Here is a 22,583-nt window from a genome sequence, read left to right as displayed (position 1 = left end):
TACCTCTATTAAGAAGGTATCTAATAAAATATAAAGCCTATTGGACGCGTCTAATATCTAGAATTATAGGGGAGTAACCGTTAGCTATAATAAACTAATATAGCTAGCAAAATAGCTCCGCTAGTCTAGCGAACCTTAGGCGCCCCTCTAGTAAACCCTTAATTAAATCCTCTAACGGCTAAGTAAAATTAAAAATAAGTATAACCCCCCCTTACCGGCGAACCGCACCTAGGCCGCTATAGCTACGCTTTTACAGCATAGGGAACTTACCCCCCTTAAGTTAATAACTGGGTATATAATTATAATATAACTAAATATAGAATAAGTAGAGGGGCTTAGGGAATAATTAGAAATAGAAGTCCTTATAAAGATACGCAAAGAGGTCCATAACGCTATTATAGTCTAACACCTTAAGAGCGGAGATATTAGAGTTACCCTAAAGGACTAATAGGTAAAGAAATGAGCCGTAAGGGTAGGGGATAGGCTAGGAGAACGTATTAGTATAAAAGTACTCTATAAGGATTACCTAGTTAAAGTCCTAGCGGTTTCTATAAGCTTTAGGGTAGAAAAGGGACGCTAGGTAGATAATACAGCAATTATATAGAAGATAGTAAGATAAACGGAACGCCTTATACTAGGACTTAAAATTACCTAAATCTAATAGCTTTAATAGGAAAATGTAAACTAAGTATATAATAAGAATAATAAGAGGATATAAGGGTTGTTAGAGACTCGCTAGGGAGACGCCGAACGAACGTATGGCTCCCTTATTGTTAGCATATATATACTAGGAATATAAAAACTCCTTATCCAAAAAGGAATAATTATAAATGGCCTTATATATAATATAAGGCTTTATAACTACAGACTACGCCTAAAATAATACTATCGCTATATATAATGGGGACACACCTAATCTATATACGCAGTATAGGTGTGCTACGGCCACTATATAGGCCCCTATAATATAAGACATTACTTAAATTAAGACTAAATAAAATGCGCGAACTACCACCGAAGCACATATAAGGCGTAGGAGAGAGAAAACTATATTAAATATAGGAGATAGAAGGTAAGGGCTTAATAGCTACGGGAATAACTGTACGCTAGGTTATATAAATAGAAATAATAGGCGATAAGCTAGGGGGACGTAGGCGCCTTCCTAGCGTTTCCTACCTTTAACACTAGAGGGCTAGGCTAGCCATCCCAAGCCTTAATAGGCTAGAAGTAATACCGCGTAATATTACTAGACTAATTAGGGATATAAGGGTTATAGGGGATATAAGGAAGAGGACGCCCCGTAGGAAGACCCCTATAGATAGCAATAGTAGGCTTAAGACTAGGACAATTAAGAATTAGACTTAATGCGGTAAATATAATATTCGTAGCCGACCTATAAAGGGTATATAGCCAACTAGTAAGAATAGGGGAAGAACCGGTAATAATAATAGATTTAGATATAGAAGCGCTAATAGGAATATAAGATATGGGAATAGAAAGCTCTATATAAAATAAGTAGTAACTAGGGTGTAGATATAAGAGATAAAAGCTCTAAATATCCTAGAGAAAGTAAAAATAGAAGAAGTGAGGAACGAAGGAGAGTTAAAGGACCCTCGCTAGGGGTCCGCCACCTATCTATTATATAGTATAACTACAGCAATACAAACTACCGCCTTATAAGGCCCCTACTAGACAGTCTAGACCTAAAGAAATATTATATCCTTACTATATAAGAACCGTATTATAATACCTTTATATAATTAATATACTACCCCTAAGGATTCCAGCTCCTATATAAACTAAAAGCAGCTATACGCGTGTGCTTTATAATTAGTAAGGCTATTAGCCTATCCTTATAGTTATAGCAGGCAGTTAACCTAGATATTATAGTTATAATAATCTAAATATATAGGGGACTGGTATAAATTATTAATGTATATAACCCTAGGGTTAAAAAGGTCCCATAAATAGAGAATATTATATTAGTAATAAGCTTACTAAAAACTAAAGGTATAAAGTTTATCCTACTAGAAGATATAAACCTCTACTACCTACGGTAGGGGAGTATCTATATTGCTGTATATTAACAGTTAGAGTGCCTACTAAGAGCTATAGATATCTGGGGCCTTAAGCTAGCTACCCCCCTAGGAGCAATTATATAGTAATAAGGCACCACTAAAAGTATAATTGACCTTATATTTATAGACAAAGGCCTATACCAGAGACTTAAAAGGTGTAACCCTAAAGAAGAATAGGCACTTACCCTAGACTATATCCCTATCTAAATATAGCTAGACCTAGATACTAAAGCGCAACTAAATAGAAAAAGATATATAATAAGGAAGCTTAAGATAGACAGTTTCCTTAATATAGTTAAATAATAACTTTAAGACCTAAAAGAAATCCACCTAATACCAAACGAGTAAGGCTTATTAGCCACCCCTAAGGAAATTAACCGAAGACTAGAAAGGATCTAGGCAGCGATTAAAAATAGGCTAAAAGAGCACTGCCCGATCTCAAAACTGGGCCTCTATGCGCGATACGCATAGTCTATATAATGCATAGTTCTGGTTACCAGCTAATAACGAGTAAGAAGGAAATATATAAGTAGCTATAACCCTAAAGATGAGAGACAATACAAAGATATAAAAAACTAGCTAAAGAATACCCTAAAAAAAGAAGTAAGGAATAACTGGAGACGGTTTATAAATAAGTATACTTTTAACCTAAGCCTCCCCTATAATAAGGGCCTTTAGGCTATAGCAAAATGGGTTAAAAAAAAAAAGGTAGGGCGCTTAGTAGAAGACTTATACCTACTACCCCTATAAAGAGCAGGAGAATTATAGGCTATAAACGATAATAATAAGAAGGCAAAGATTCTTATAGAAAGGTTCTTCCCTTAACTGGCTCTAGTAGACCTTAGTAATATTATAGGCGAAATACCGGTGACTTACCTGTGGGTTAACAGCAATATAATAATAGAGGAAATAGCTAGAACTATTAGCCGCCTTTTAAATAATATAGTACTAGGACTAGATGGGATTCTAAATAAGGCCCTAAAAACCTATAGGCCACTTATAGCACCTTGGCTTATAGATATAGCCAAAATATGCTTTACTATAGGCTACTACCCGCGACTCGGAAGATCTATAACGACGGTTATCCTATAAAAAGAAGGCAAAGCAGATTACTTAATCCTAGAAAGCTACCGCCCTATTGCCTTAGAAAACACCCTTAGCAAGATCTTAGAAAGGGTAATAGCGGAATATATAGCAGACACGGTAGAGGAATATACCCTACTACTATAAAGCCAAATAGGGGCAAGAAAGAACCGCTTAACACTATCAGCACTTACGCTACTTGCTGCTACTATTAAATCTGCATAGGTAATGCGAAAGGACTTTGTAGTATTAATACTTAGCCTAGATATTAGTGGTGCCTACAACAATATACCCTATAAGCGTCTCCTGTATATTTTTAGGGTAAAGGGCTTCCTAAAATGGATTATATAATTTATCTAAGGGTTTATAGGCCAGAAAGAAATATTATTAGTCTTTAGCGGATACCAGAGCCCCCCTATTATAGTTATAATAGGAATACTATAAGGATTACCCCTCTTGCCTATACTCTTCCTTTTTTTTATAAGCAACCTGCTTAACTCCTTTAAGAAAGGGGCGACCTAGGGGATAGGCTTTATTAATGATATAAACCTAATTATATACGGGCTAATAGCCGTAAAGAATTGTAGAATACTAGAGAAAGCTTATAACACTTATATAGAATAGGCAAAACGTTATAGAGTCTAATTCTTACTAGAGAAATACTAGCTAATCTATTTAATAAGAAAACGTAACTAATTTATAGATCTTTAGTATATAATTCGCATTTAAGGCTTTAGGGGTTAACTAGTTTAGGGCCTAAGGGTATTAGGAGTATAGGTAGACAGTAAGCTCCGGTAGAGCGTATATACAGCGTAAGTAGCCTATAAAGGCTAAGTATAGTTTATTGCTTTATCTAGGATTGTTAATTCTATATAGGGTCTATACTTCTAGAGGTCACGCCTACTATATATAGTAGTTGTCCGGCCAACCATAACATATAGATCCAGTATTTGGGCCATTAGAGAAACTAAGAAGGGCCCCCCTAAATTACTCCTTAAACCACTTTAAAAGGTCTAAATAGCCTACCTTTAGAGTATTATAGGTAGGTATAAGTGAACGGCTACAGCACTACTTAAGAAGGAATCCAATATTCCCCCCCTATAGTTATATATTAAAGCCGCTGTAATATAAAGGACGCAAAATAAATGCAACTCTAATGTTATAAAGTATATTAAGACACGCCTAAGTAAACTATAGAGGGACCCTAGGGTGCCCTATAGGAGAATAAACCAACAACCCTAAAGTAGGGAAGAAATATTAGAGAAACAGGTAAAGAAAGCAGAAGAAGAATAGTGCCGCTTTAGGGCCCAGGCCTATATAAAGGAGGAAGGGAGATATATAAGAGGTTAGTAAAGATAATAGTAAGATAAAGAAAGGAGCTAAAGTAGAATACGTAAGAATGCTAGGAAACTATCTACCGTAATGTAATACTGGTTAGACCAACGCTAAAGAGGTAAATGGGAGTTAAAGGTATAGAGGCTAACTTAGGCAAGATGAACCTAAGTTATAGTATAGTTAATGCTATAAGGGGTAAATACCTAAGGGCTTTAAGAAGGCTTAATAAAGGTAGAAAATATAATAGTAATACTCTTAAGAACAGGAATAATAGGACTAAAAGATTGGCTTTACTGGGTGGGTATTCTAGTAGGTAGCCTAAGATGCGAATATGGCTAGCTAAGACAGACACTAAAACACGTAATACTGCTATGCCCCCTATATACTAATTAAGAAATAATGCTTTTAGCAGCTGGTATAGAGAACTATAATACACTNCTCTTAATATAAAAAGGCCTTAAGGCGGTTACCTAGTGGCTTATTAGTTAAAATATGCTAAATCAGTTCTAGGTTATAAGGGAAATAGTAATAGAAGGCAAGGGGGCGAGCAGTAGGTGCCCCCTAGTAACTCTACAGTAGTAGAGTAATAGTTTATAATACTAGCGCGTCCGTAGGCTTGTTACGGCAGCAGTGGTTCCTAAGGAGGTTAAATAGTAAGGTAGTAAAGCACTATAGGCAACTTATAGGCGCTAAGTAGGTAAGTCCTAAAAGGCGGGGAGATAGAATACGGGGTTTTCTCATTTTTCTTAAATAGAGTTTTCTCCCTATATGTAAATAAGAAGTAGTCTGTATGGGCCTAATAGGGATCCGAATCGGATATTAAGCAATAAATTATTATTAAATATAATTATAGAATAATACCTATAAATATACTACTCCTACCTATAAAATAACTAGGAAAAGTAGCTACCTTTAGCTAAGTTTATTATAAATAATATAAGAAACGAATTAATAGGTATAATACCGTTTTACGTAACCTATAGATAAAACCCTTAACTTAAATTTAAACTATAACCTAAAATTAATATAATAGGACCTATAATTAAAAGGATTTAACTAATTAATATATATAACTTTACTAATTAAATAAAGTAGTTAATGGAACTATTATAAAGTAAATTAGCGTATACTTAAATAGTATAAAAATAGTATATAAATAAAGGACAAGCTCTTATATAGGACTTTAAAAAAGGTAATATAGTTTACCTAAATATATAAAACCTAAAGACTTAATAACTCTTAAAAAAACTAGACTAGAAGTTTATAGGTTTATACTAAATTAAGAAGAAACTAAGCCTATATACTTATAAGCTTAAACTATTAACTAAAATAAAAATTGTTGGACTTATAAGGGGATATCACGTAGCTACGGTTCGTAGATAGTATAATGGTTGTTTTTCTTTCTTATTCTTTATAGATAGGGGTAAGGGTTAAGGAACTTAAGGTTCCTTGCTACAGTAGTGCCGCGGCAATACGTGATGGCAACTTGCCTTATATGACGGCAATTTGCCTTACATGGCGGCAATTTGCCCTATTCCTAATACTGGCAACTCTTCTTTTTATGGTTGCTATTTATATATATATAAACAGATAGGATGCAACGATACTAGATAGTATATGATAAGACTAAATACTATGCGATAATGTAGCAGTTGGCGAAGACGGGTAGGCTGCTAAGGCGCTAGCAGTAAGCGAGCTAATGGCGATTTTCTATCCCGGGGATGGAAAATCCTAATTGGCTGGATTAAGTTAGGGTCTATAGAATGTTATGCTCTAAAAAGTCTTGGTAAGAGAATCTAACTAATTAGATAACTTTAACCGCTGGTTAAAGTTCTTGGATATCTTAAGACCTTATATAACTAAGAAATTTCTAGGGATTCCCTTTTAACCTAACCTTTAACTTATATATATAGAGTATTTATATTAATAAACGTCTCTAGTGCCTTGTTTAGGTTTGCCTTTATTATTATATCTGCTGGGTTATCTTGGCTATTAATTTATTAAATCTTAAAGAGTTTTTAATGCTTGTAGGATTGCTAAAGTGCTATAATATTAATTATGAGGCGCTTCTCTTTTGTGGTACTAAGCTTAACTAAATATTTATAGAGGGAATATGAGTTGGTGTATACGATTATAGGGATAATGGAAAGTTTAAGTTGATCTATAATTATCTTTAGGGTAGTTTTAATTGTAATTGCTATATTGACTCCGCTAACTATTCTATATATCTCTAATGCTAAAACACTTTAGGTAACGCGCTTGCTCTTAGTTGAGCTCTAATAGATAAGATTGCTATAGATTATGAAGTTATTCTCTCTAGTAAATTTGTTTATAATGATGATCTTATATCCTAACTAGGAGCTAAAATCTTTATTATTTGCGAATGATCTATTAATAAATACAAAGAGCTTAGCGGTAGGAAGATTAATAGGTATATAGAGTAGTCCCTAATTGAGATGGTTTATTTGCTAAAAAAGACGCTTATTTAGGGCAAGGATATTATCCTTAGTTGGTTCCTAGTATTGGGTGGTAATAGAGAGATTAAATAAAGCCTTGGGTTAATAGATAGAAGTAATATAAGCTCCGTAAGCGCGTTGCTCCACATATTCTTACTTTAGAGAATTAGCGTTAATAATATTAATTTTCTTGCCTTAACCCTTCTAGTATAGAGTAATAGAATCCTTATTTAGGGAGAGGATGCATCTATTAAAGAGTAATAGTATTATTAAACTAAGCTTTTCCTTTAGCTTTGCTATAAGATTTGCCTTTACTAACTTGTCTTCTTTAAGAGCTAAGAATTGGTCGTCTCCTAAGATAATTATATTATTAGTTTATATGCCGATAATTCTAAATAGAGTTCCTGTAGTTATAATAAGGAAGTAGGGATTAAATATAGAAGTAGTTATTAAAAGCTTCTTTTTGTGGTGCTTGCTATAGGTAGCCCACTAATAAGTTCCTGCTTCTGCAATTCTATATAGTAGCTTAAGTATAACTATAATCGTATCTTCGGGATATTGGTGGCGAATTTACTCTAGAAGGTATGCTAGTATTAAGCGCTAAAGGCGCGTCTCTAATTAGGTATAGGCCTAAGTAATATCTTATAAATAAACTGCTATTTTGTTCTTTATTAAGAAGGGAGCTAGTGTAATAATAACTTACTAACTAGCTTATTATATTATAGGAGATTATATAAGAATTACCTCCTTACTATTATTATTATAACCTTAAATAATAAGCCTTAATTTCTTAAATAGGGCGTTAGTAGCCTTACCCTTAATCTCGTTAACTATTCTTAACTTAAAGATGCAAATTCTATTAAACTTAGTAGGGTTATACTTCTTAAATTTAAAGACTCCTCTTATAATGAGACTGTCGATTTCCTATTTATTAGATGCTTAGAAAGGAGCTCCTAGAGTTATAATACAACCTTCCTTTTAAAGCTATTTTGTAAGCTTAAAGTTAGCCTTCTTTTTAGCTGTTATAAAGGCCATTAATAACTCAACTTTACTCTCTATAGCAGTAACGAATTGCTCTTTAAAATTAATAAGATGTTAGTAATTTTATAATCCCTTTGGGCGACCTCTACCGCGTTATAGTTATGGCACATCTACTATAATTATATTAGGATTACAGTCGCCTTTTAGGGTATATTAATTGTGGTTCTTCTTTAGGGCATCTTCTAGGGTATCTTTTAGGGCATCCTATAAAGGCTTGGAACTGTTATCTTTATAGTAGGGCCTAATAATAGTTAAATAGAATTAAGTAGGTCTATAGGGCATCTAAAGAGTATAAGTTTAACTATTAATTGTAATAAGTTTATATAGGCCTAACTATCCTCCCTTTTTACGCCATACCCGTACTTTAGATTAGAGTGGCAGATTAAGTATAGTTAAGGTATTTAGGCCATTTCTTATTCCTAGTACGTTATTAACCTAGCGTATAGCGTATAGACGTTATATCTCCTTTATTACTTTATAAATAGCCTTAGCTCGTTATATAATAAAGGGAGATAGTAGAGAATTGTTAGTTATTTAAGGGTAGGCGTTAAAGACTAGTAATATAGGTATAAGCCTATCTAGGCTAGCGGAATTGTTAATGGCCTTAATAGCTATCTATAAGATAATTTTTTTGCTAGCGTCCTCTAGTTCTAAAGAAATAATCTTATATATTTAGCGTAATAGTATATAGTATTGCTCTACTTTTCTAATACTATTATATGCCTTAATAGGGACTTCCTTAACCTTAATTGCTATTATTTTTACCTATTATTAAAACTCCGTAGATAAGAAGTTCTTTCCTATATTATAAATAATTTAATTAGGGGGTTCTAGGTAGATATTAATCTAGTATAACTAAAGGGTATCCTATACATTTCTAGCTAATATATCCCTTAAGAAACGTACGGCTTAGAAGGAGGTTAATAAGTTAACAGCTTAAAGGACTGGCTTACCATTAAGATATATAACATTAATAATAATACAGAAGTTAAAGTTGTAGTTATCTTTAAGGGTAAACTTAAATCGGCTAGGGGACTTCTAGTTTATTTAGTAGTAATAGTAATACTTTATAAGATGCTTAATTACCTTAACCTTAACTTTATAACCTGCTCGTTAAAGAACCCTAAATAGTTAGTAAATAAATAAGTAGCTAAAACAACGGTATAGTTAACGTAGCTCTAACTTAGTTAAGTGACTTTAAGTAATACTCCTTTCTGGTTATTAGAGAAGCAACTAAGGATAACCCTACTTACGTACAACGGGCACCTAATTATCTCCCTAAATAAGTATATTCTTAAGGTTATTAAGCTTAATACCTAATTTATTTATATCTTAGATATAGAATAGGAATGGGGTATTCGCGGGAATAATATAGAAGGTAATATATCCTAATAGGGTTTGGACCTTAATTGTACCAAAAAATATTATAGTACCCTTACTAAAGCAAATTATATATTAGCCTGCCGTTAATTAGTTAATTTAAACAGAGCTATTAAGCTGCTAAAGAGCTTAAACTTAAGGTTCTCCTACTATAGATACTCCTGCGGCTCTAGTATCTGGTATAATACTATAGAAGACGTTTGCCAAGTATCTATTATTAAAGGAGAACGTAAAACTTTCCTTTGGCTTATTAAAGATATCTAACTTTATAATAGAATGGAACGTAGATTAGTTATTAAGGATAGTAATAGTTTATATGCTATTTACCTTACCATACTTAGTAAAGTATTAGTTAGGAGAGTAGTCCTTAATATCTATATCTATAAGGAGCTATTCGGCCTTATTAACCTTATCCTTAAGGTCTTTTATACCTTTATATTAGACCAAAAAGCTTTAAAAGTAAGCCGCAGTAACCTTACAATTTCTAACGTTTCTTGTATTTTGTCGGAACTTATTATATACCTCCTTTTACTTATTAAGAGAGTGTCTATTTAACTAGCAATTTAGCTTTTTATAAATATAGCACTTCTTTTAACGGTTATTCCAAAATAAACCTCCATAAGGACCTTTATAATTACTTTATAGTTAACGTTAATTATACCCTCTGCCATATCCCCTACTCCGGCCACTATATATTTAATTAGTCTAGTTATAATTATATTAGTCTAGAATCCCGGTTTAAATAGGGTTTTTAGTATAAAATTATTAGGGTTCTTATATTTATATTATAGTGCCTACGGCGGAGCGTAGTTTAGTATATACTTCTTTAAATATATCTATAGGTTTATATAGCGCCAAGTTACACTTAGGAACGCTACGGCATGCTAAGATAACCTAGTCCCTTAGACTGTTCTCGTTTTAATAGGTTTTAGTAAAACTATATTAGATTTTCTAGAGTTTATTAAAGAATAGTTAAAGACACTCTAGGCGAGTTATTATTAGGTTAGAAGCGATAACTCTCTAAAATATAGTCTCCCGCTATTTAGATATATAGAGTTGGCGGTTTTTATTAGTTTTAAAGTGGGCTCTAGTAAGCTAAAGCATTATATTAAAGCTATAGTTTTTACCTACAATATAGTCGTAATAGAACATTACCGCCCGTCCCTTTAATATAATAGAAAAAATATAATAGAACTAGTAGTGTTAAATTCTAACCTTATTACAGCAGTTATAAAAGACCTATAGTTTTACTCTAAGTATATTATATAATTCTCCTCCAAACTTCTTCTCTTTATCTAAATATACCTTTATTAGATTCGTAACTTCTTAAGATAGAGGCTTATTAGTTAGCTAGGATAGAGGAGTTAGAAGTAGTAAAGATAGAGAAAGAGCACCTCTAGGTAGTAGAGCACCTTTAGGTAAAAGAGTAGCGTTCTAGGGGTTTTATTCCAAATTAAAGTTACCTTCCAAAGAATATAGGTTAGTTTTAGGTTTTTGTAGTTAACGTATAATCTTAGCTTCCGTCTATACTAGTTCTTCTATACTAGTAAGAATAGCGTAAATATTACTAGTAATTAGGTTACTGTTCTTAGTAATGTACACCCCATTCCTTTAGAGGGAGTCTTAAAAATCCTAAATAATATTAATATTACTAAGTGCCTAGGTATCGGCGGTTTATCCTACAAAATCCTCCCTAAAGTATTCCTATAACTATAAATTGGCATAATAGCTATCTTAATAGAATAGAATATGGTGTAGGAGAAAGTTATTAACTTATTTTATGGTATAGGTTGTTATATTAAAGGTAAATACGTCCTAATCTTTATTAATAAGTTTCGCGTATATAGCTACCCCTAGTAGTAAGGAGTTTCTCTAGTTATTTAGAGTGGCTATAGTTATATCTTCAGAGGAAGGGAATATTAGTAGTATAAGGATTATCATTTAGTACGCGTTTGTGACGTATATTTACAATTATAGGGCTTAGGACTAGTTCTAGCCTTAAATTGCGAAGACTTATAAAGCGTGTTGTTCTATATAATAGACGCAAGAATCTATAATCTAGGGAAGGCTTAGGACTAGTTCTAGCCTTTAGATCCTTAAATTCGTGGAAGAGTTCTATTTAAGGTTTAGGACTAGTTCTAACCTTAAAAGACAGCTTCCCTTAGCACGAGTAGTACTGGTATAGTAGCTCATCTTTTTTTAGTAAATACCTAGCTGTTCTATAGCATAACTATAAAGTTAACCACTAATTAGTGTTGGACTTATAAGGGGATATCACGTAGCTACGGTTCGTAGATAGTATGATAGTTATTTTTCTTTCTTATTCTTTATAGATAGGGGTAAGGGTCAAGGAACTTAAGGTTCCTCGCTACGGTAGTGCCGCGGCGACACGTGACGGCAACTTGCCTTACGTGACGGCAATTTGCCTTACATGGTGGCAATTTGCCCTATTCCCAATAAAAATATATCTAATATTTTATATAAACTTACTATAACCTTTAAAAGGTAAACCTTTAACTTATAAAGTGCCGCTATTACCTTTTATAATTATTAATAACGGTAATAGTTCTTACTTTATTAACTTAATTAATAATATATAATAGAAAATATAATCTAAATAATTTAAACTTTTTATTAAATAAAAAGGATATAAAATATAAACCTAAGAAACCTATAACTAGATTAAGGCTAATACGCCTTCTTTAGTAAAAGAATTCTATAAGGACTACCCTTTATAGCCTACTTTAGCTAAATAAATATAATATAAAGGTAAATAATTACTATCTAATATAAATATATAAAATATAATAATAGGAAGCTTAAAATTAAAAAGAACTTAAAATATGTTATAATATTTATAATATAATTATATAAGATATAAGATATTAAGGAACTTTAACTACTAGTTAAAGTTATTTAATTAGTTAGATTTACCTTACTAAGACCTACTATAAAGATATTAGTTCTGCTTACCGCCTTAACTAAGCTAATAGTAATTTTCTATACTAGGTATAAAAAATCCTAATTAGTTTATTTATAATTAGAACTAGTAAAACTCTATACTACTATTTAATATAAAAATATAATACGCGAAGTTATAAGTCTTAACTAAAATTTAATTATTTAGACCTTTAGCTAAAAGGGGGAGTACTATAATAGGACTAGCCTAGTTATAGTAGAAATATCTTAATAAAATACTTAATAGATAAATTCTAACGCTTTAACTAAATTCTACTAGATTAATTAAATTTTACTAAAGTCTGTTAAAGACTATATATATATATACGCACGCATTAACTACTAAGCCCCTAACTATTTAATTATATAATTCTCTTATTATTCCCTTCTCTTCTTTATATAATGTTTTATTCTTAGCAAGAGCTATATACCCTTAGATTTAGATAGAATTTATATTATTCCTTTAAATCTTCCCTAAAGTCTCTCTGCGCCCTTATAGTATTATCTTTATAGCGTTACTATAAAATTAAAGCTAGGGCCTTAAGCTATATTATTATCCGCTTAAAGTGGTTAGCTATAGAGTCTACGCAAAAGAACTCCTTCTTTACTTATACTAATAGTATTAGTAGGTAAGGGCTAGTAGGCTTAATTCTAAGGTAAGGGTTAAAGCTATAGTTTATAAAGAACGGGGAGATACCTATACTCTTATTAACTTAGTTATTTATAGTAAACTCGGCTAGCAGTAGGTAGTTAACCTAGTTATTCTATATAAAGCTAATAAAAGTATAGAGGTACTTATTTATAGTAGCGTTAATAATTTTAGTTTAGCTATCTATTTCTAGGTACTAGGCTAGCTTAGTTTTAAAGTTATCTTAAGGCGTTTACTTAGTCGTTGCTAAAAGTCGCTAATAAATTATATACTGTAATTAGAGATAATTATACTTAGTGCACTATAGAGCTTATATATTGTTCGTACTAACTTAATAGCATAAGTAAGTTGTATCCACGGGCACGAAATACATATAGTATTGTATGCTTATTTAAATAGTAACTGTTAATTCTATTAAGGTAGACTACGTAGTCTATATACTAACGCGCCTCCCCCCTAATTAGTTAGCATATAGGTGGTTAGTGCACGAACGCGTATTTACGCGTTCGTATACTAGGTGCTGTAATTATATATATATATTATTAACAAAGCTATTAACTAGCTCCTTTATTAAGAGTCCTATTACTAAAATAAGGTATTATATTTTAGTTAGGCGGTCTATAATAATAAGAATATATTTATATACCTTACTATAGCGTTAGTATACTAGTAGTGTTATAATATAGTTAATTAAAATATTAGTTTATAGGCGAGTAGGTAGTTCTAGTAGCTTTAAAAAGCTAGGTAGGACAAAATAGGGGGTCTTAGTATAAAAGTATAGGGCATAGTCTTTAATAAAGGTAGCTATAAATTAGGAGATTCTTAGCTACTAGTATATTTAGTTTAAGAGGTTAAGGGTTTTAACCTAGCTAGGGTAACTAGTTATAAGGGCGCGGAGAGACTTTAGGGAAAATTTAAAGAAATAATCTAAATTTTATCTAAATTTAAGGGTATATAGCTCTTATTAAGAACAAGATATTATATAAAGAAGAGAAGGGAATAATAAGAGAATTATATAATTAAATAGTTAGGGGCTTAGTAATATATATATATATATATATATATAGTCTTTAATAGACTTTAGTAAAATTTAATTAATCTAATAGAATTTAGTTAAAGCGTTAAAATTTATCTATTAAGTATTTTACTAAGATATTTCTACTATAACTAGGCTAGTCCCGTTATAGTACCCTTTTTTTTTAGCTAAAGGTCTAAATAATTAAATTTTAGTTAAAACTTATAACTTTATATATTATATTTTTATATTAAGTAGTAGTATAGAGTTTTACTAGTTCTAATTATAAATAAACTAATTAGGATTTTTTATACCTAATATAGAAAATTACTATTAGCTTAATTAGGGCGGTAAGCAAAACTAATATCTTTATAGTAGGTCTTAGTAAGGTAAATCTAACTAATTAAATAACTTTAACTAGTAGTTAAAGTTCCTTAATATCTTTTATGTTATATAATTATATTATAAACATTATAACTGTTGGTTACATAAGGGGGATATCACGTAGCTACGGTTCGTAGATAGTATAATAATTGTTATTGTTTTTGTTCTAAGAAAGGGGAAGGGTAGGGAACTTAAGGTTCCTTACCACGCTAGTGCCGCGGCAACACGTGACGGCAATTTGCCGCATATGGCGGCAATTTGCCCTATTCCCAACACTAGCAACTCTTCTTTTTATAGTTGCCATCTATAAACACCTATAGATTGCTACTATACAAAAGTATAAAGCTAAGGGGAAGAAGGAAAAGAGGAAGGGTATTAGGGGGTTAATGTAAAGACGAGTGGGCCGCTAAGGCGCTAGTAGTAAGCAAGCTAATAGCGATTTTTTATACCAGGCATGGAAAATCCTAATTAGCTAAATTAATAAATAGCGTTAGTAGAACTCTATACCGCTACCTAAATTAATTAGGCGCGGCGCTCTTAGCAAGAATTTAACTAATTAGACAACTTTAACTAGCGGTTAAAGTTCTATAAGATCTTAACTTCTCTAAATTTCCCTCTTAACCTAACCTTTAACTCGCATATATAGAGTATTTATATTAATAAATATCTCTAGTGCCTTATTTAGGTTTACCTTCGTCATTATATCTACCGGGTTATCTTGGCTATTAATCTATTAAATCTTAAAGAGTTCTTAATACTTATAGGATTACTAAAGTACCATAATATTAATTATAAGACGCTTCTCCTTTATAGTGCTAAGCTTAACTAAATACTTATAGAGGGAGTATAAGTCAGTGCACACAATTATAAGAATAGTGGGAATTTTAAGTCGATCCGTAATTATCTTAAGGGTAGTTCCAATTATAATTACTATATTAACTCCGCTAACTATTCTATATATCTCTAACGCTAAAACGCTTTAAGTAACGCGTTTACTCTTAGTTAAGCTCTAATAAATAAGGTTACTATAGATTGTAAAGTCATTCTCTCTAGTAGATTTATTCGCGATAATAATCTTATATCCTAACTAGGAGCTAAAATCTTTATTATTAGCGAATGATTTATTAACAAACACAAAGATCTTAGCGGTAGGGAGATTAATAGGTATATAGAGTAGCCCTTAGTCGAGATAATTCATCTACTAAAAAAGGCGCTTATTTAGAGTAAGAATGTTATCCTTAGTTAGTTCCTAGTATTAGGCGGCAATAGAGAGATTAAAAGAAGCCTTAGGTTAATAGATAGAAGCAACATAAGCCCTATAAGCGCGTTATTCTATATATCCTTATTTTAGAGAATTAATATTAATAACGTTAATCTTCTTACCTTAACCCTTTTGGCGTAAAGCAATAGAATCCTTATTTATAGAAAGGATACATCTATTAAAGAGCAATAGTGTTATTAAATTAAGTCTTTCCTTTAGCTTTACTATAAGATTTACCTTTACTAGCTTATCTTCTTTAAGAGCTAAGAATTAGTCGTCTCCTAAGATAATTATATCGTTAGTTTATATACCGATAATTCTAAATAGAATTCCTATAGTTATAATAAGGAAGCAGGGATTAAATATAAAAGTAGTTATTAAAAGCTTTTCTTTATAGTGCTTACTATAAGTAGCCCACTAATAAGTTCCTGCCTCTATAATTCTATATAATAGCTTAAGCATAACTATAATTATGTCTTTAGGATACTAGTGGCAAATTTACTCTAGAAGGTATGCTAATATTAAGCGCTAAAAGTGCGTCTCTAATTAGGTATAGGCTTAAGTAATATCTTATAAATAAACTACTATTCTATTCTTTATTAAGGAGGGAGCTAATATAACAATAACTCGCTAACTAGCTCGTTAAATTATAGGAGATTATATAAGAATTATCTCTTTACTATTATCGTTATAACCTTAGATAATAAGCCTTAATTTCTTAAATAGGGCGTTAGTAGCTTTACCCTTAATCTTATTAACCATTCTTAACTTAAAGATGCAAACTCCATTAAACTTAGTAGGGTTATATTTCTTAAATTTAAAGACTCCTCTTATAATAAGACTGTCAATCTCCTACTTATTAGATACTTAGAAAGGAGCTCCTAGGGTTATAATATAACCTTCCTTTTAAAGCTGTTTTGCGAGCTTAAAGTCAGCCTTCTCTTTGGCTATTATAAAGGCCATTAATAACTTAACTCTACTCTCTATAGCAGCAACAAATTGCTCTTTAAAATTAATAAGATATTAGTAATTTTATAATCCCTTTAGGCGACCTCTACCGCGTTATAGTTGCGGTATATCTACTACAATTATATTAGGATTACAGTCGCCTTCTAGGGCACGTTAATTATAGTTCTCCTCTAGGGCATCTTCTAGGGCATCTTTTAGGGCATCCTATAAAGGCTTAGAACTATTATCTTTATAATAGGGCCTAAGAACGGTTAAATAAAATTAAGTAGGTCTATAGGGCATCTAAAGAGTATAAGTTTAACTATTAATTATAATAAGTTTATATAGGCCTAACCATCCTCCCTTTTTATACTATACCCATACTTTAAATTAGAGTAGCAGATTAAGCGTAGTTAAGGTGTTTAGGCCATTTCTTATTCCTAGTATATTATTAACCTAGCGCGTAACATATAGACGTTATACCTCCTTTATTACTTTACGAATAGCCTTAGCTTATTATACAATAGAGGGAGATAGTAGAGAATTATTAGTTATTTAAGGGTAGGCGCTAAAGACTAATAATGTAGGTATAAGTCTATCCGGGCCAGCAGAATTATTAATAGCTTTAACAGCTATTTATAAGGTAAGTTCTTTACTAGCATCCTTTAGTTCTAAAGAGATAATCTTATATACGCGACGTAATAGCGTATAATATCGCTCTACTTTTTTAATACTATTATATACCTTAATAGGGACTTCCTTAACCTTAATTACTATTGCCTTTATTTATTATCGGAACTCTATAGATAAGAAGTTCTTTCTTATATTATAAATAATTTAATTAGGGGGTCCTAGGTAGATATTAATCTAGTATAACTAAAGGGTATCCTATGCATTTCTAGTTAATATATCCTTTAAAAAACGTACGGCTTAGAAGGAGGTTAATAAGTTAACAGCTTAGAGGACTAGCTTACCATTAAAATATATAATATTAATAATAATACAGAAGTTAAAGTTATAGTTATCTTTAAGGGTAAACTTAAATCGGCTAGGGGACTTCTAGTTTATTTAGCAGTAATAGTAGTACTTTATAAGATGCTTAATTACCTTAACCTTAACTTTATAACCTACTTATTAAAAAACCCTAAGTAGTTAGTAAACAGATAGGTGGCTAAAACGATGGTATAGTTAACGTAGCTCTAACTTAGTTAAGTAACTTTAAGTAACGCTCCTTTCTGGTTATTAAAGGAGTAACTAAGGGTAACCCCACTTGCGTATAACGGGCACCCAATTATCTCCCTAAATAAGTATATTCTTAAGGTTATTAAGCTTAACACCTAATTTATTTATATCTTAGATATAGAATAGGAATAGGGTATTTGTAGGAATAATATAGAAGGTAATATATCCTAATAGGGTTTAGACCTTAATTATACTAAAAGAGATTATAATACCCTTACTAAAGCAAATTATATATTAGCCTGCCGTTAATTAGTTAATTTAAATAGAGCTATTAAGCTACTAAAGAGCTTAAACTTAAGGTTCTCCTACTATAGATACTTCTACGGCTCTAGTATCTAGTATAATACTATAAAAGACATTTACTAAGTATCTATTATTAAAGGAAAACGCGGAACTTTCCTTTAGCTTATTAAAGATATCTAACTTTATAATAGAATAGAACGTAGATTAGTTATTAAGGATAGCAACAGTTTATATACTATTTACCTCACTATACTTAGTAAAGTATTAGTTAGAAGAGTAGTCCTTAATATCCATATCTATAAGAAGCTATTCGGCCTTATTAACCTTATCCTTAAGGTCTTCTATGCCTTTATATTAGACTAAAAAGCTTTAAAAGTAGGCCGTAGTAACCTTATAATTTCCAACGTTTCTTATACTCTATTAGAACTTATTATATACCTCCTTTTACTTATTAAGAGAGTGTCTATTTAACTAGCAATTTAGCTTCTTATAAATATAGCTCTTCTTCTAATAGTTATTCTAAAATAAACCTCCATAAGGACCTTTATAATTGCTTTATAGTTAACGTTAATTATACTCTCTACTATATCCCCTACTCCGGCCACTATATATTTAATTAGTCTAGTTATAATTATATTAGTCTAAAATCCCGGTTTAAATAGGGTTTTTGGTATAGAATTATTAGGGTTTTTATATTTATATTATAGTGCCTACAGTAGAGCGTAGTTTAGCATATACTCCTTTAAATATATCTATAGGTTTATATAGCGCTAAGTTACACTTAGAAACGCTATAGCATACTAAGATAACCTAGTCCCTTAAACTATTCTCGTTTTAGTAGGTTTTAGTAAAACTATATTAAATTTTCTAGAGTTTATTAAAGAGTAGTTAAAGATACTCTAGGTAAGTTATTATTAGGTTAAAAGCAATAACTCTCTAAAATATAGTCTCCCGCTATTTAGATATATAAAGTTAACAGTTCTTATTAGTTTTAAAGTAGGCTCTAGTAAGCTAAAGCATTATATTAAAGCTATAGTTTTTACCTATAATATAGTTATAATAGAATATTGCCGCCCGTCCCTTTAATATAATAGAGAAAGCATAATAGAACTAGTAGTGTTAAATTCTAACCTTATTATAGCAGTTATAAAAGACCTATAATTTTACTCTAAGTATATTATATAATTCTCCTTTAAACTTCTTCTCTTCGTCTAAATATACCTTTATTAGATTCATAACTTCTTAAGATAGAGGCTTATTAGTTAGCTAGGATAGAGAAGTTAGAGGTAATAAAAGTAGAGGAAAAGCACCTCTAGGTAAGAGAGTACCTCTAGGTAGAAGAATAGCGTTCTAGGGGTTTTATTCTAAATTAAAGTTGCCTTTTAAAGAATATAAGTTAGTTTTAGGTTTCCGTAGTTAACATATAATCTTAGCTTCCGTCTATACTAGTTCTTCTATACTAGTAAAAACGGCGTAAATATTACTAGTAATTAGGTTACCGTCCTTAGTAATATACACCCTATTCCTTTAAAGGGAGTCTTAAAAATCCTAAATAATATTAATATTGCTAAGTGCCTAGGTGTTGGCAGTCCATCCTATAAAATCCTCCTTAAAGTATTCCCATAACTATAAATTGGTATAATAGCTATCTTAGTAGAATAGAATATAGTATAGAAAAAAGCCGTTAACTTATTTTACGGTATAGGTTATTATATTAAAGGTAAATACATCCTAATCTTTATTAATAAGTTTCGCGTATATAGCTACCCCTAGTAATAAGGAGTCTCTCTAGTTATTTAGAGTAGCTATAATTATATCTTCGGAGGAAGGGAATATTAGTGGTATAGGGATTGTTATTTAGTACGCGTTTATAACATATATTTATAATTATAGGGCTTAGGACCAGTTCTGGCCTTAAATCGCAAAGACTTATAAAGCGTATTGTTCTGCGTAATAGACGTAAGAATCTATAATCTAGGGAAGGCTTAGGACCAGTTCTGGCCTTTAGATCCTTAGATTTGTGGAAGAATTCTATTTAAGGTTTAGAACCAGTTCTAACCTTAAAAGACAGCTTCCCTTAGCACAAGTAGCACTAGTATAGTAGCTCGTCTCTTCTTAGTAAATACCTAGCTATTCTATAGCATAACTATAAAGTTAACCACTAATTAGTATTGGTTATATAAGGGAGATATCACGTAGCTACGGTTTGTAGATAGTATAATAATTATTATTATTTTTGTTCTAAGAAAGGGGAAGGGTAAGGAACTTAAGGTTCCTTACCACGCTAGTGCCGCGGCAACACGTGACGGCAATTTGCCGCATATGGCGGCAATTTGCCCTATTCCTAACAATAACATATTTTAAGTTCTTTTTAATTTTAAGCTTCCTACTATTATATTTCGTATATTTATATTAGGTAATAGCTATTTACCTTTATATTATATTTATTTAGCTAAAGTAGGCTATAAAGGGTAGTTCTTATAGAATTCTTTTACTAAAGAAGGTGCGTTAGCCTTAATCTAGTTATAGGTTTCCTAGGTTTATATTTTATATCCTTTTTACTTAATAAAAAGTTTAAATTATTTGGATCGTATTTTCTATTATATATTATTAATTAAGTTAATAAAGTAAGAACTATTACCGTTATTAATAATTATAGAAGGTAGTAGTGGCACTTTATAGGTTAAAGGTTTACCTTTTAAAGGTTATAGTAAGTTTATATAAAATATTAGATATATTTTTATCTTAGTTAGTAATTTAAGCTTATAAGTATATAGGCTTAATTTTTTTAAATTTAGTATAGGCCTATAAACTTCTAGTCTAGTTTCTTTAAGGGTTATTAAGTCTTTAAGTTTTATATATTTAGGTAAACTATATAACCTTCCTTAAAGTCCTACGCGAAAGCTTATCCTTTATTTATATACTATTTCTATACTATTTAAGCGTACGCTAATTTACTTTATAATAGTGCCGTTAACTACTTTATTTAATTAGTAAAGTTATATATATTAATTAGTTAAATCCTCTTAATTATAGGTCCTATTATATTAATTTTAGGTTATAATTTAAATCTAAGTTAAGGGTTTTATCTGTAAGTTATATAGAACGGTATTACGCCTATTAATTTATTTCTTATATTATTTATAGTAAACTTAGCTAAAGATAGCCACTTTTCCTAGTTATTTTATAGGTAGAAGTAGTATATTTATAAGTGTTGGTACCAATTTAATGGTATAAGTTGTGTCTAGGGGCATGAAATACGTTTAGTATTGTATGCTTATTTAGACGGTGGTGACTAACTCTTATATTAAAGCAGACTACGGGGTCTATATACTAATGCGCCTTCCCTAATTAGTTAGTGCCTTGTAAGCAGATGGTTGGTGCACTAACGCGTAAGTAGTAGTTGGTACACTAAACGCGTAAACGCGTACTTGGTGTACCAAGCGCGTAAACACGCGGCTTATACAATTGGTGCTGTAATTAGACACTGGCGATACTTAAAAAATGGAACCACCTATATACAGCCTCCGTAATTGCTTTAATAAAACTATAAAACGCAAAAGAAAATACATAGGAAATCTCCCCCGAGGTGCCGTCTAGGCTACTTTCTAAACGGTGCTTTAAGCTGGTTGTAGGTCTACTAAGTTCCACTATAGCTTTCTACCGTTTTCCACCTATACCGTACAACGAGCCGTACAGCCCTCCAACGGGCCGTAGACGTACCGTAGGTGCGTCGTTAGTCCCGTTCCACCTATTCTGTGACTTCTAGGTTAAGCTTATTCGTGTTAATTAGGGTTTTAAGGGCTTAACACGGCTTTGCCTTAGTCATGGCGTCTACTAGGTTATTTCCGCCGCTAATCCATTTAACCTCTGTAATCTCGCGTTGTTTATAGGCCTAACGTAAGCACATTAGGTCGACTATAAGCCTCTTTTCTTATATCGTACCTAGCTTAACTAAGCAGTCGTAAAGGGACTTTAAATTGGTGTATAAGACCAGAGGTAACTGCTCCAGTTATAGGATCTTCTGGACTGTTAATTTAATTGCGGCTGCTATATTAAAGCTATAAGCTAGTATATATAGTTTAGAAGCTAGAACGCTGCGGGTTACTTATTTACACTTAATTAAAGACTAGTATAGTATATTTGCATTCTAGTTACGGTCCGTAAGTATAAATATAAAACCAATTTGTGATAATAGGTCCCTATTATTGGCGAAGGAGGCGTCCGTAAATACTAATAGGCTAAGGGAGTTTAGGTCTAGTAGTACAAAAGTAAGTCCCCTTATTGCATTGTCAATTTGCCACTAAATACGCTTATTAAGCTGCTTAATATTTTCCTCTTATAGATCTACTGCCTAGGCCGTAAAGGACAAATCGTAGGTAGATTTGGGTTAACAGACCGTGGCAATATAGGCGCCTCTTGCGCGCTGTGCAATGTATTAGTCCTTTATATTTACGGTCTTGCGGGTCTCTCCGCGGAAGCTAGTAAGGTCTATAGGCCTTACTATAAC

The sequence above is a fragment of the Cenococcum geophilum genome (assembly GCF_001692895.1).
Source record: "Cenococcum geophilum 1.58 unplaced genomic scaffold K441scaffold_1, whole genome shotgun sequence".
Classification (NCBI taxonomy): Eukaryota; Fungi; Ascomycota; class Dothideomycetes; order Gloniales; family Gloniaceae; genus Cenococcum; species Cenococcum geophilum.
The sequence above is the reverse complement of the archived record's forward strand: the minus strand, read 5'-3'. Positions refer to the sequence as shown.